Consider the following 13774-nt stretch of genomic DNA (forward strand, 5'->3'; position numbering starts at 1 on the left):
CATTACCTGCACACATGTGTGCTAACAAGGAGCTTAGGAGGGAGGCATGCTAGTTGTAGGCTGTCTTAATAAACACAAAGGTCGGTTTTACTCCCCTCGTCTGCAGATTTGAAGATCTAGTGGAGGATTTTTATTTGTCATGGAAAAGTGCAAGCGCTAGTTAGCATAGCCACATAGCTACATGTTCATAGCTGTGTACCAAGACACACGTCGACATTCTGACAAATAAAACAACAAGAAACACTAAATCTTTGACCAATGGTTCAGAAAGGTCCTGCTGCCTCTCTGGCAGAGGTCGGTTTTACTCCCCACGTCTGCAGATTTGAAGATCTAGTTGATGATTTTTATTTATCATGGATAAGTGCTAGCGCTAGTTAGCATAGCCACATAGCTACATGTTCGTCGCTGTGTACCAAGACACACGTCGACATACTGATAAATAAAACAACAAGAAACACTAAATCTGTGACCAATGGTTCAGAAAGGTCCTTCTGCAGGCGCCTCTCCATCAGGATCAGATTCTGGATCAGATTCAGAGGGTTGCAGTAATGTGATCTCTGAACAGCCGTGTATATTCAGCCAACATGTAAACATTAGATCAACGTGCCGGAGAGCCGAGGGCACATCCACTTCCTGAGGGGGCGTGGTCAGAGGGAAAACAGACTGTTCTGAGGAGGTCTGAAGAAGAGGGCTTTTCAGACATGCCAAAATCTGATTTCAAAGTGTTTTTTTGAGCAATAAACTTTAAAGACATGTTTTGGGGACCTCTTAGACCAATATATATTGATGAAAAAAGCGTGATATGTCACCTTTAAACACTGCACACTGAAGTTGATGGGATAGCATTAGATTTTAATTTGATTTTAATCTGAAATTTCTCAACAAAAAGTCAAGTTGCAACAAACTGAATACAGTTCATTCTGGGGATGTTGTGGGTGACAGCTCAAAAATTCCAATCAGTCTAATCAGGACTGTGAAGATATGTCCTTCAAAACAAAACAACAACCTGGTAGTGCTACAGGAAAAGTCTAAGGAAGACAAAATGATTCATCATGTGATAATTTGACTTAATTTGACTGATTTGTTAATATCTCATAGCCTATAGAAATAGGTATATACTTCATAGAGATATTATGGTCAGTAAAGGCCTCATTTTATTACGTCACCTCAAGATGTACTGGAAATAGGTCAACTGAGGAGGCTGTGTTACCGTCAGCTGATAACGCAGGAACAAACTTGTGGTTATCAGCTCTGCTTCAAGGACAGATGCACGCCAAGAAGCAACATACACACACATTTCTTGGTTACAATGCACAATAGTAAGACTGTAAAGAGACGTGTATCTATTGAGGTACGTGTGTTGGAGACTAGAGCCAAGACGGCTGCGTATGGCACCCAACTTCAAGGCCAATAGGAGTTGGCTGTGTACTTCCTGTACGCCTTTCAAGATGTATCTCTATAAAAGATTATGATATCTATGACTCGGGGCTCATTGTGCCGGAATTCCTGCGGGAGCTCTGTCAATTTGAAACCAGCGCTGTACTCTTTACATGTGACCAGAATAAATGCTTTCTGAGACCTGAACTAATTCAGGTGTTCATTCTCAAGCAGTCAACAAAAGAATTGGGGCTAACAATTAAAATGAAAATGAATGTTTTACAAAGTTTCATGACATGTAATCCAAAAGTTGTCAGGATGCTCTGAGTGTTAGCATTACTAGAGTCATGCTGCTAACGTGGCTAAAGCTTGTCTTACAATCAAGAGCGTCACTGTAGATGTGACCTTGAAACACAGTTTCAGAGATTTAGACAGTGGCGCCTGGTGGAGTTTTCTCCAGGGCGGGCTATAACTCGATAATAGACATACAAGCCTTGTTGCTAAACCAGGTCCTGGAAAAGGTCCGGGTGTATTGTCTCCCTCTGTCTTTGAACTGCTGATTAATTGTAATGTTCGGCTGATCAGGTCCACGCTCTTTCACGTCGAGCTTCTCCTGGTACGTTCTCCTCTCCAAAGGTGATGTCTTAAGTCTTTTCACTGAATTATTTAATTTCTCTTTCTCAATTCTGCATCGGCTGTGACTTGCTGTGATGTCGGCCCCATGGCGGTAGGGTGGTGGTATGTAAATCCAGCTGCATTCAGCTCTGAAGCAAGCCAATTGGAAGTTGTTTACCTGCAGACTCTGTGACCTTGTTACATAGATCATGCTCAGCTCTGACTGTTTTCTTACCTTCATACTGTTGGCTCATTAAAATATACATTTCTGTTTGAACAACTTGGAAATGAGTTGCCACTGACCATCCCTAATAAAAAGCTACTTCATACCTACACAGACGATCCTGTGGTTTACTGTGAAACTGTAATACTGATGTGATCACCGCACAGAAAGGATTCAACACCTAGCAGGAAGGTACATTTAGATTTTTGGTCCTACAACCTCATTCTTATTTTATGACTGATGTTTTGTAATCTCCCATAACATAACTATAATTTAGGTTTAATTTACTGTGGTCTTTTGATTTTACATATTTCTAAAAATAGAACACCCCCAAAACCTCTATTTGAACCATACTTAATTTGAATGAGACCTGCAGGGAATCGAGTTATAATCAAAGTTCTGTTTGATGTCACACAAGTCAACTCTTGACTCAGTTTTGAGATGACAACAGATGCTGCAGAGAGTGTTGGGGTAGATGTCAGGTATGTACTAGATAACAGACTCGTTGTGAAACATTTTGTGGGTGAGATCCTTTGTAAGGTTACGCCCTCTGAGCTCATTGCCGCACGCCTCAGGCTTATACAACACCAAAGTGTTCCTGCAACACCTGATTAAAGCTGACATACTTATTCAATCAGAGCTCAATGAGAGCGAGCGGAGCACAGCAGCTGTTTGGGAATGTGCTCAGATGGGATAAATGTTGAATAAATTAGAGTTTACCTGAGTCTGCAGCGCTGCACAGTGAGGAGTTGTGTCTCTGTCCTTTGACATCTGGTTGTTGTGAAATTAAAAATGAATGCAAACATCTTGTCGTGAGCTACGCTAATATTAGCTTTATTAATTAAAATGTTAACGTGACTGAGAGCTAGCAACAACATCCTGTCATGCTGGAGACACAGAAGTTGTAACAAACATGCGCACACTGAGCCTGAGGGGATAAAACATGTTCAACCTAAAAAGATAATTTAGTATTTACTTGATGATTTGTTTTAGATGAACGTAAGATATTCAAGCTGCTCTAATCGAGTTAATGCAAGTTTTAAAACATGTTTCTTTTTCGCAGATAAAGTTTTGGAGTTTGCAGCTCTGAAAGAATTCACCCTGAAGAGCAAAAGCTTTTCTTAGACTCAGCATAAATAAAGATGTGGTTCTCAGTATCTGCAGGGAGAGGGTGGAAATACAAACTTTAACTTAAGTTTGAGGCACAAACAGCAAAAAGTAGAGTAAGATCATCTATTAACATGTGTAGAGTTCATTATCACACATAAATCATGTCAGATATTTTGTTTTTAGTTTGGTTGTTGACAATTTAAAAGTCCCCTGTGGAGTTTTTGATCTGAGGCAGAGTTGTGGGTCTTAGTTTTAGTTATCTTGTGCACACACACACAGAAGACCAGATTGTACCAACAGGCTCACAATATTTCATTAATACAAAACAGCATGATATGACATGATATTCTGCAATAGAGAATAAGATGGACTCAGTGCTGGATTTGAAAATGACATAGCAAAATTTCACTTGTAGGACGTGAGCTCAACACTTTAAGGACTCTAAAGATATGTTAGGGATAATGTGGAGCTAGCCATTGGTTATACAAAGTAATCCCGACCCTGACACGAAGCAGAGGAAGAGGCCAATAGTAAAGACTGATTAATACTTGTGTCACCCCTACGCAGCAGGGACTAACGGGGACATGAGCACCACATACCTCTGCATCGATGTGTCCGTGTCGCGCAGCTATTCTCCACCGAAACCCTTGGGGGCAGTGTGGTCTCTCTGATAGCCAGTCGTCTGCTTCTGGTCCTGCTATGATCTCTGTTTACTTTTCCACAGCGATTCAGAGCGTGTGATGTTAATCTACAGCTGATACATGTTGCTGTTTATCATACAGACATGATTACATGAAGTATAGAGAGGAGGAGATGAAATACACGGCTGATGAGCGGGGAGCCAGGAAGTGCTGTAAATGCAGGAACTACAATGCCCCCGAGCGGACCAATCAAAAGGCTTGTGGTCCACGTCGATTATACAGGTAGTTACATTTTGTAGGAGGTGCACATCAGCTACGTGCGTAGGCCACTGCGTAGGTACAGGAGCTACGCGGACCTCCGGCGTAGGCTACACCGTCGATTCAACGCAGAAGTATAAATCAGCCTTAAGATGATTAGCCGCAGAGAACGGACTATAACACTGGACCCCCAACACCCCCTCTACTCAGTCTTCACACTACTCCCCTCCGGTCGCAGACACAGATCCCCATACTGTAGGCGAGCCCGGTTTGGCAGAAGCTTCGTCCCATCGGCAATTGCACTGCTAAATAGAATGCCATTGTAATGTATCCGGTGTGTTCATATGTGTCCGGTGTGCATATATATGGGATGAGGTGCATTATTGTTGTGAGGCTGGGTGGATATTTATTGTTTATTGTGTTCATACATGTATTCCTGTACAGACGGTGGCAACAAATCTCCTTATTAAGGACAAATAAAGATCTATCTATCTATCTGTCTGTCTGTCTGTCTGTCTGTCTGTCTGTCTGTCTGTCTGTCTGTCTGTCTGTCTGTCTATCTGTCTATCTATCTATCTATCTATCTTAAGAGGTTAAATAATAAATAGCACACTAGATGTAACTCCTTTGCACATCTTGATTTGGGTTGTGTGACGTGTGTGATCAGGTTGTACCTATCGTCACTTTTGCTATTCAGAATTAAAAACCATTGTTAGGGGGCGCTGGTGGCCTAGCGGTCTAAGCGCCCCACGTACAGAGGCCACAGTCCTCGTCGCAGGGGTCGCCGGTTCAATTCCCAGACGGTCGACCACTTCCTGCATGTCTTCCCCCGCTCTCTACTCCCCACATTTCCTGTGTCTCTTCAGCTGTCCCATAAAATAAAGGCAAAAAGGCTAAAAAATATAACTTTAAAAAAGCATTGTTAGGAGGCTTTGACCAATCAGAGTCAAGTATTTAACACAGGGTGATTAACAAGAAAGCTGGGTATACACACACATGATGCATTTTGAAGGTGTGTTCATTTGGAAGCTATTTTAGATTTAGTCTTTGTCTTAAAACATAAATGCTCATCAGTTTTATTCACATTTGAGTCTTTCTGTTAGTCTAGTTTAAAAGTCTTTACACTTCAGTCATTACCTTCAGTTAAATGATTTCTTTCTTTGAACTCTTTGAATGAAATCTATCAAGCAGTATTTCCCTGACAGTGATCAGGCTTCTTCTTTAGGGTCTCACAAATGGTAAACAATGCTCCTATACTCTTGTTTGCTCCTATAGCTCATATGCATCTGTATTGAATCCAGTCTGTTTCAGGACCAGCTAAAAGTCCTCTCAGGTGATTCAGTCATAAAGGTAAACACTCCTTAAACTTTCCCCCAGCTTTTAATTGGTCTAGTTTCATCCTGTCTGAAAGTGGGAAAGTAGAAAAGCCACCAGAGGTTGGCAAATACAAGATTTCCAGGAAGTGTGAAGGTACCCCAAGGAGAGCTCATGTAGGTCATTTTGGAGTGATCTGACAATCTCAGTTCATTATTAAGGTGTACGGTGAAATGTCGGTGAAGTTTGAGAGGAAAAACTAAGAGAGATGAAGTTTTTCTGTAACTCTGTTCTCACTAAAACTCAAACTCTCAGAACTCAATTGGGGTGCGTTCCCATTTCCCTCCCACTGACATCTAAACTGAACCATTATACAGTGTGCTTACGTCTTTTACACAGCTGAATTTCTTTTTTCTCTCTTCTCCTCAAAGTTGAACTCTGGTAAAAGTCTGCGGTTTATTTTTAGGACACGGGAAACAAAGTCCAGACGGTGCAGCAGCTCAGAAATCATTTCACTTGAAACAATTATGACAATCAAATAGAGATCGAATGATCCTGCATCTTCATTTGAACTGCCCTCATGTCTTTATGAATAAGCACCCTTCAGAGTCAATATGAGGGAGTGTATTTCATTTTCAAAGGAAGAATTTTTCAGTAAATCCTCTGCTTTTTTCCTACTGGAGAACCTGGGTGTCTGTCAGCTCTGCCTCCTCCAAGACTCAGATGGGGCTGAAACTCTTCATGAACCCTCGTGAATTATTCATCAGCACATATAATGTTGGCAAATTATTTTATATAGTGGGGAAAGATTCATCTTAGCAGCAGAATTGGGTAGGGAGAAGCTAATGTGTTTATTATGCCAAGATAATGGCATGAAATAGAGGCCAGGGGTGGAGAATTTGGAGGAGTGTTTATACTTTATATTCATTGGAGGGGAGCGTCTGAATGCCTCGTGGTCACATGATGGCAGATGTCTTTTGAATGCAATTTGTGCGTGCATGTCGTGATCTGTGCGCGTGTGTTTAGGCGACGTATAGATTTGCCTGGTTAAGGGGGTTCAGTCCACAACCCATGTAGTCAGCTTTTAGGGCCGCCGTCGAGGAAAGAATTCCATGCACATAACAGGCTCTCTTCTCTGAGTGGCAGGAAACACCATTAAAAGGAGAAAGACGGCTGCTGTTTGCATTTCTTATAGCTGAGAAAAGCAGACATCCTTCCTCACACAGCTAATATCAGCGCCACAAATGACACCGCACTATCAGCGAGATGGGCTACATTTGAATTCAAACGTGGTTGTTGTGTTGGAAAGCAGAGAAATTCATGCAGACATGAGGGGGGGAACAGTAGGTGGATGGCATCCTGCAGTGCAGCTAACTGGAAACACAAGCTTCCTTTACTTGTTGATTTATTCAGTGCAGTTTTTGATGCTTATTTTTGATTGATACTTCATTTAATCTAAGCTTGACAGTCACACCATTTCCTCTGACCACACTGGGCGACAACTGCATGTTAAGAGTATGCATGAGCTGTTTATTTTTGCATCCAAATAGAGTGTTTTTGTCTTATTTAAGTGAAGGCTGCTTGGATATCGGCACATCCTTCAGTTTAATTCTCAATCGCTGAATACAGTACATTTCAGGATGATAATATATTCATATTGTGCTACAGGGAGGTGTCTTCTCTGTGCCTTTCATAAATTGGGGTCAGGTGATATCTGTCACTGCAGAGAATGTGCTTAGTGCTGACAAAGTCATGTTGACATTTTTTGGAGAGGAAAGCACAAAAATAAAATAAACAACGAGTCTCCCAGGAGGCTGGTAGGAAAGGGAATTAAATTGCCTCTCCACAGCTCTTGTTAGGAATGAAAACCAATCAGGCAGCCCTCAATTCAGACCCACTGCTGCACAAAGATTGTGAGGAATATTGATGTCAGTATTAACAAATGCACTGTCCTTTTCCGCTGGGATGCTATGAAGCCAGTTTCTAATGTACTGATAAGTTTTTTTTTTTCCCCTCGTTGGAAAATTGATGGATTCATGGTATTTTATAAATATGGCTATTAGCCTTGGTTGAAAAGGCTAAAGGGTTTTCTCAAACTGAAGAAATATAAATCTCTATGCTGACGCAGAAACTTCTGTCAGTATTCTTGGAATTCAAACATCTCATGGTGAACATAACCAGATCTATTATAAACCAAGACGTACTCTAATTGCAGAGCTTTGGGTGAAATGTTCCCATTGACACAGCTGTGATGAGCCTCATTTTTAGGAAGAACAAAACTGCCAGCACTTTTAACCGTATCCCCGATGGTGAGCTTTGTGCTCTTGTTTGGCCTAATTTGGGAGTCCTCAGGCTTATTTCCTGTGAAATCCCTTCTAGTAACATGAGCACACATTCAAAGCTGCGAGGCAGGGGAAATAATGAAGTGTACAGACAGAAAGCCGGTCACAGGATCCTCTGAACGATGTATTAGCAGTGGTTATTGCAGCTAATTTCACAGTGATCAGTTCAGAGAAATTTCTGCAGGACTGCCCGATGGTCAATATGTGGCTCATTACTGTACGCTGTGTGGAGGACAGAGAGTTTGTTTACAGGCCAGAACAATGAGCCAGTGTAAACAAATCTGCTTCAAATATATTAGTCGGAGCTTAACAGCTTACTTCTCCAAAAGGTAATTTAAATTTGCTTTAAAGAGAGGAAGAGAAGCACAGTGGGAAGAGTGAGTGATAAGAGAGAACCTGCAGATGGAGGTGAAGGCATGTCATTTAAATTGAAAATGTATTTGTCAAGGTGAATTATTTTTAATCCAATAAAAAGAGGACTGTCACAAAACAATTGCAGACAAAAATCCCTTGACTTTAATATTCAGCATCTTTAACAGGAAGTGTCCTGGACTAACAAAGACCAGACAGGTGTGCTGTCATGGTTTGTTCTTTTAAAAGAAAGAATTTCAATGTGCCTTAAAGCTGTTTGAATGGTCATTGGAACCCTACTTTAACCCTAACCCTAATCCCAACACCAACACTAACCCTAACAGTAACCCTAATCCTAATCCTTACCCTAACCCTGACCCTAATCCAAACCCTAATCATAACCCTAACCCTAACCCTGATCCAAGCCCTAACCCTAATCCAAACTCTAACCCTAATCCTAACCCTAATCCTAACCCTAATCCTAACCCTAATCCTAACCGAAACCCTAACCCAATCCAAACCCTAACCCTAATCATAACCCTAACCCTAATCATAACCCTAACCCTAATCCAAACCCTAACCCTAATCATAACCCTAACCCTAACCCTAATCCTAACCCTAATCATAACCCTAACCCTAACCCTAATCCAAACCCTAACCCTAACCCTAACCCTAACCCTAATCCTAACCCTTACCCCTATCATAACCTTAAGGGGGTGATTAGGGTTAGGGTTAGGATTAGGGTTAGGGCTATGATTAGGTTTAGGGTTAGGATTAGGGTTAGGGTTATGATTAGGGTTAGGGTTAGAGTTAGGATTAGGGTTAGGGTTAGAGTTAGGATTAGGGTTAGGGTTTGGATTAGGTTTAGGGTTTGGATTTGGGTGAGGGTTAGGGTTTGGATTAGGTTTAGGGTTAGGATTAGGGTTAGGGTTAGGGATAGGGTTATGATTAGGGTTAGGGTTATGATTAGGGTTAGGGTTAGGGTTAGGAGTAGGGTTTGAATTAGGGTTAGGGTTTGGATTAGGGTTAGGGTTATGATTAGGGTTAGGATTAGGGTTAGGGTTATGATTAGGGTTAGGGTTTGGATTAGGATTAGGGTTAGGGTTATGATTAGGGTTAGGGTTAGGGTTTGGATTAGGGTTAGGGTTATAATTAGGGTTAGGGTTAGGGTTAGGATTAGGGTTAGGGCTATGATTAGGTTTAGGGTTAGGATTAGGGTTAGGGTTATGATTAGGGTTAGGGTTAGAGTTAGGATTAGGGTTAGGGTTAGAGTTAGGATTAGGGTTAGGGTTTGGATTAGGTTTAGGGTTTGGATTTGGGTGAGGGTTAGGGTTTGGATTAGGTTTAGGGTTAGGATTAGGGTTAGGGTTAGGGATAGGGTTATGATTAGGGTTAGGGTTAGGGTTATGATTAGGGTTAGGGTTAGGAGTAGGGTTTGAATTAGGGTTAGGGTTTGGATTAGGGTTAGGGTTATGATTAGGGTTAGGATTAGGGTTAGGGTTATGATTAGGGTTAGGGTTTGGATTAGGATTAGGGTTAGGGTTATGATTAGGGTTAGGGTTAGGGTTTGGATTAGGGTTAGGGTTATAATTAGGGTTAGGGTTAGGGTTATGATTAGGGTTAGGGTTTGGATTAGGGTTAGGGTTAGGGTTATGATTAGGGTTAGAGTTAGGATTAGGGTTAGGGTTTGGATTAGGGTTAGGGTTATGATTAGGGTCAGGATTAGGGTTAGGGTTACGGTTTGGATTAGGGTTTGGATTAGGGTTAGGGTTATGATTAGGGTTAGGGTTATGATTAGGGTTAGGGTTTGGATTGGGTTAGGGTTTCGGTTAGGATTAGGGTTAGGATTAGGGTTAGGATTAGGGTTAGAGTTTGGATTAGGGTTAGGGCTTGGATCAGGGTTAGGGTTAGGGTTATGATTAGGGTTTGGATTAGGGTCAGGGTTAGGGTAAGGATTAGGATTAGGGTTACTGTTAACTATTAACTGCTAACCCTAATCACCCCCTTAAGGTTATGATAGGGGTAAGGGTTAGGATTAGGGTTAGGGTTAGGGTTAGGGTTAGGGTTTGGATTAGGGTTAGGGTTAGGGTTATGATTAGGGTTAGGGTTAGGGTTAGGATTAGGGTTAGGGTTAGGATTAGGGTTATGATTAGGGTTAGGGTTAGGATTAGGGTTAGGGTTAGGGTTAGGGTTAGGGTTAGGGTTAGGGTTCGGGTTATGATTAGGGTTAGGATTAGGGTTAGGGTTAGGATTTGGGTTAGGGTTAGGGTTAGGGTTAGGGTTAGGATTAGGGTTAGGGTTAGTTTTATGATTAGGGTTATGATTAGGGTTAGGGTTAGGTTTATGATTAGGGTTATGATTAGGGTTATGGTTAGGGTTAGGTTTATGATTAGGGTTATGATTAGGGTTATGATTAGGGTTAGGGTTAGGATTAGGGTTAGGGTTAGGATTAGGGTTATGATTAGGGTTAGGGTTAGGATTAGGGTTAAGATTAGGATCAGGGTTTGGGTTAGGATTAGGGTTAGGGTAATGATTAGGGTTAGGGTTAGGATTAGGGTTATGATTAGGGTTAGGGTTAGGGTTATGATTAGGGTTAGGGTTAGGATAAGGGTTAGGGTTAGGATCAGGGTTATTATTAGGGTTATGATTAGGGTTATGATTAGGGTTATGATTAGGGTTACGATTAGGGTTAGGGTTAGGATTAGGGTTAGGGTTAGGGTTAGGATTAGGGTTTGGATTAGGGTTAGGGTTAGGATTAGGGTTAGGGTTAGGGTTAGGGTTAGGGTTAGGATTAGGGTAAGGATTAGGGTTACAGTTAGGGTTAGGATTAGGGTTAGGGTTAGGATTAGGGTTAGGGTTAGGGTAAGGGTTAGGGTTTGGATTAGGGTTATGATTAGGGTTAGGATTAGGGTTAGGGTAAGGGTTATGATTAGGGTTATGATTAGGGTTAGGATTAGGGTTAGGATTAGGGTCAGGGTTAGGATTAGGGTTAGGGTAATGATTAGGGTTAGGGTTATGATTAGGGTTAGGGTTATGATTAGGGTTAGGATTAGGGTTATGATTAGGGTTATGATTAGGGTTAGGGTAAGGGTTAGGGTTTGGATTAGGGTTAGGGTTAGGGTTATGATTAGGGTTAGGATTAGGGTTAGGATTAGGATTAGGGTTATTATTAGGGTACTGATTAGGGTTATGATTAGGGTTAGGATTAGGGTTAGGGTTAGGATTAGGGTTAGGGTTAGGATTAGGGTTTGGATTAGGGTTAGGGTAAGGGTTAGGATTAGGGTTAGGGTTAGTTTTATGATTAGGGTTATGATTAGGGTTATCATTAGGGTTAGGGTTAGGTTTATGATTAGGGTTATGATTAGGGTTATGATTAGGGTTAGGGTTAGGTTTATGATTAGGGTTATGATTAGGGTTATGATAAGGGTTAGGGTTAGGATTCGGGTTAGGGTTAGGGTTAGGATTAGGGTTATGATTAGGGTTAGGGTTAGGATTAGGGTTAGGGTAAGGGTTATGATTAGGGTTAGGTTTATGATTAGGGTTATGATTAGGGTTATGATTAGGGTTAGGGTAAGGGTTAGGGTTTGGATTAGGGTTATGATTAGGGTTATGATTAGGGTTAGGGTAAGGGTTATGATTAGGGTTAGGATTAGGGTTAGGATAAGGGTTAGGGTTAGGATCAGGGTTATGATTAGGGTTACGATTAGGGTTAGGGTTAGGATTAGGGTTAGGGTTAGGGTTAGGATTAGGGTTAGGATTAGGGTTACAGTTAGGGTAAGGGTTAGGGTTAGGGTAATGATTAGGGTTAGGATTAGGGTTAGGGTTAGGGTTACGATTAGGGTTAGGGTTAGGATTAGGGTTAGGGTTAGGGTTAGGATTAGGGTTAGGATTAGGGTTACAGTTAGGGTTAGGATTAGGGTTAGGGTAAGGGTGAGGGTTTGGATTAGGGTTATGATTAGGGTTAGGATTAGGGTTAGGGTAAGGGTTATGATTAGGGTTATGATTAGGGTTAGGATTAGGGTTAGGGTTAGGATTAGGGTCAGGGTTAGGATTAGGGTTAGGGTAATGATTAGGGTTAGGGTTAGGGTTATGATTATGGTTAGGGTTAGGGTTATGATTAGGGTTATGATTAGGGTTAGGATTAGGGTTAGGGTTAGGGTAAGGGTTAGGGTTTGGATTAGGGTTAGGGTTAGGGTTATGATTAGGGTTAGGATTAGGGTTAGGGTTAGGATTAGGGTTATTATTAGGGTACTGATTAGGGTTATGATTAGGGTTAGGATTAGGGTTAGGGTTAGGATTAGGGTTAGGGTTAGGGTTAGGATTAGGGTTTGGATTAGGGTTAGGGTTAGGGTTAGGATTAGGGTTAGGGTTAGGATTAGGGTTAGGATTAGGGTTAGGATTAGGGTAAGGGTTAGGGTTAGGATTAGGATTAGGGTTAGGGTTAGGATTAGGGTTAGGGTAATGATTAGGGTTAGGGTTAGGATTAGGGTTATGATTAGGGTTAGGGTTAGGGTTATGATTAGGGTTATGATTAGGGTTATGATTAGGGTTAGGGTTAGGGTTAGGATTAGGGTCAGGGTTAGGATTAGGGTTAGGGTAATGATTAGGGTTAGGGTTAGGGTTATGATTAGGGTTAGGGTTAGGGTTATGATTAGGGTTAGGGTTAGGGTTATGATTAGGGTTATGATTAGGGTTATGATTAGGGTTAGGGTTAGGGTTAGGATTAGGGTCAGGGTTAGGATTAGGGTTAAGGTAATGATTAGGGTTAGGGTTAGGGTTATGATTAGGGTTAGGGTTAGGGTTATGATTAGGGTTAGGGTTAGAGTTAGGATTAGGGTTAGGGTTAGAGTTAGGATTAGGGTTAGGGTTTGGATTAGGTTTAGGGTTTGGATTTGGGTGAGGGTTAGGGTTTGGATTAGGTTTAGGGTTAGGATTAGGGTTAGGGTTAGGGATAGGGTTATGATTAGGGTTAGGGTTAGGGTTATGATTAGGGTTTGAATTAGGGTTAGGGTTTGGATTAGGGTTAGGGTTATGATTAGGGTTAGGATTAGGGTTAGGGTTATGATTAGGGTTAGGGTTTGGATTAGGATTAGGGTTAGGGTTATGATTAGGGTTAGGGTTAGGGTTTGGATTAGGGTTAGGGTTATAATTAGGGTTAGGGTTAGGGTTATGATTAGGGTTAGGGTTTGGATTAGGGTTAGGGTTAGGGTTATGATTAGGGTTAGAGTTAGGATTAGGGTTAGGGTTTGGATTAGGGTTAGGGTTATGATTAGGGTCAGGATTAGGGTTAGGGTTACGGTTTGGATTAGGGTTTGGATTAGGGTTAGGGTTATGATTAGGGTTAGGGTTATGATTAGGGTTAGGGTTTGGATTGGGTTAGGGTTTCGGTTAGGATTAGGGTTAGGATTAGGGTTAGGATTAGGGTTAGGATTAGGGTTAGAGTTTGGATTAGGGTTAGGGCTTGGATCAGGGTTAGGGTTAGGGTTATGATTAGGGTTTGGATTAGGGTCAGGGTTAGGGTAAGGATTAGGATTAGGGTTACT

The sequence above is a fragment of the Notolabrus celidotus genome, chromosome 14, assembly GCF_009762535.1.
Source record: "Notolabrus celidotus isolate fNotCel1 chromosome 14, fNotCel1.pri, whole genome shotgun sequence".
Classification (NCBI taxonomy): Eukaryota; Metazoa; Chordata; class Actinopteri; order Labriformes; family Labridae; genus Notolabrus; species Notolabrus celidotus.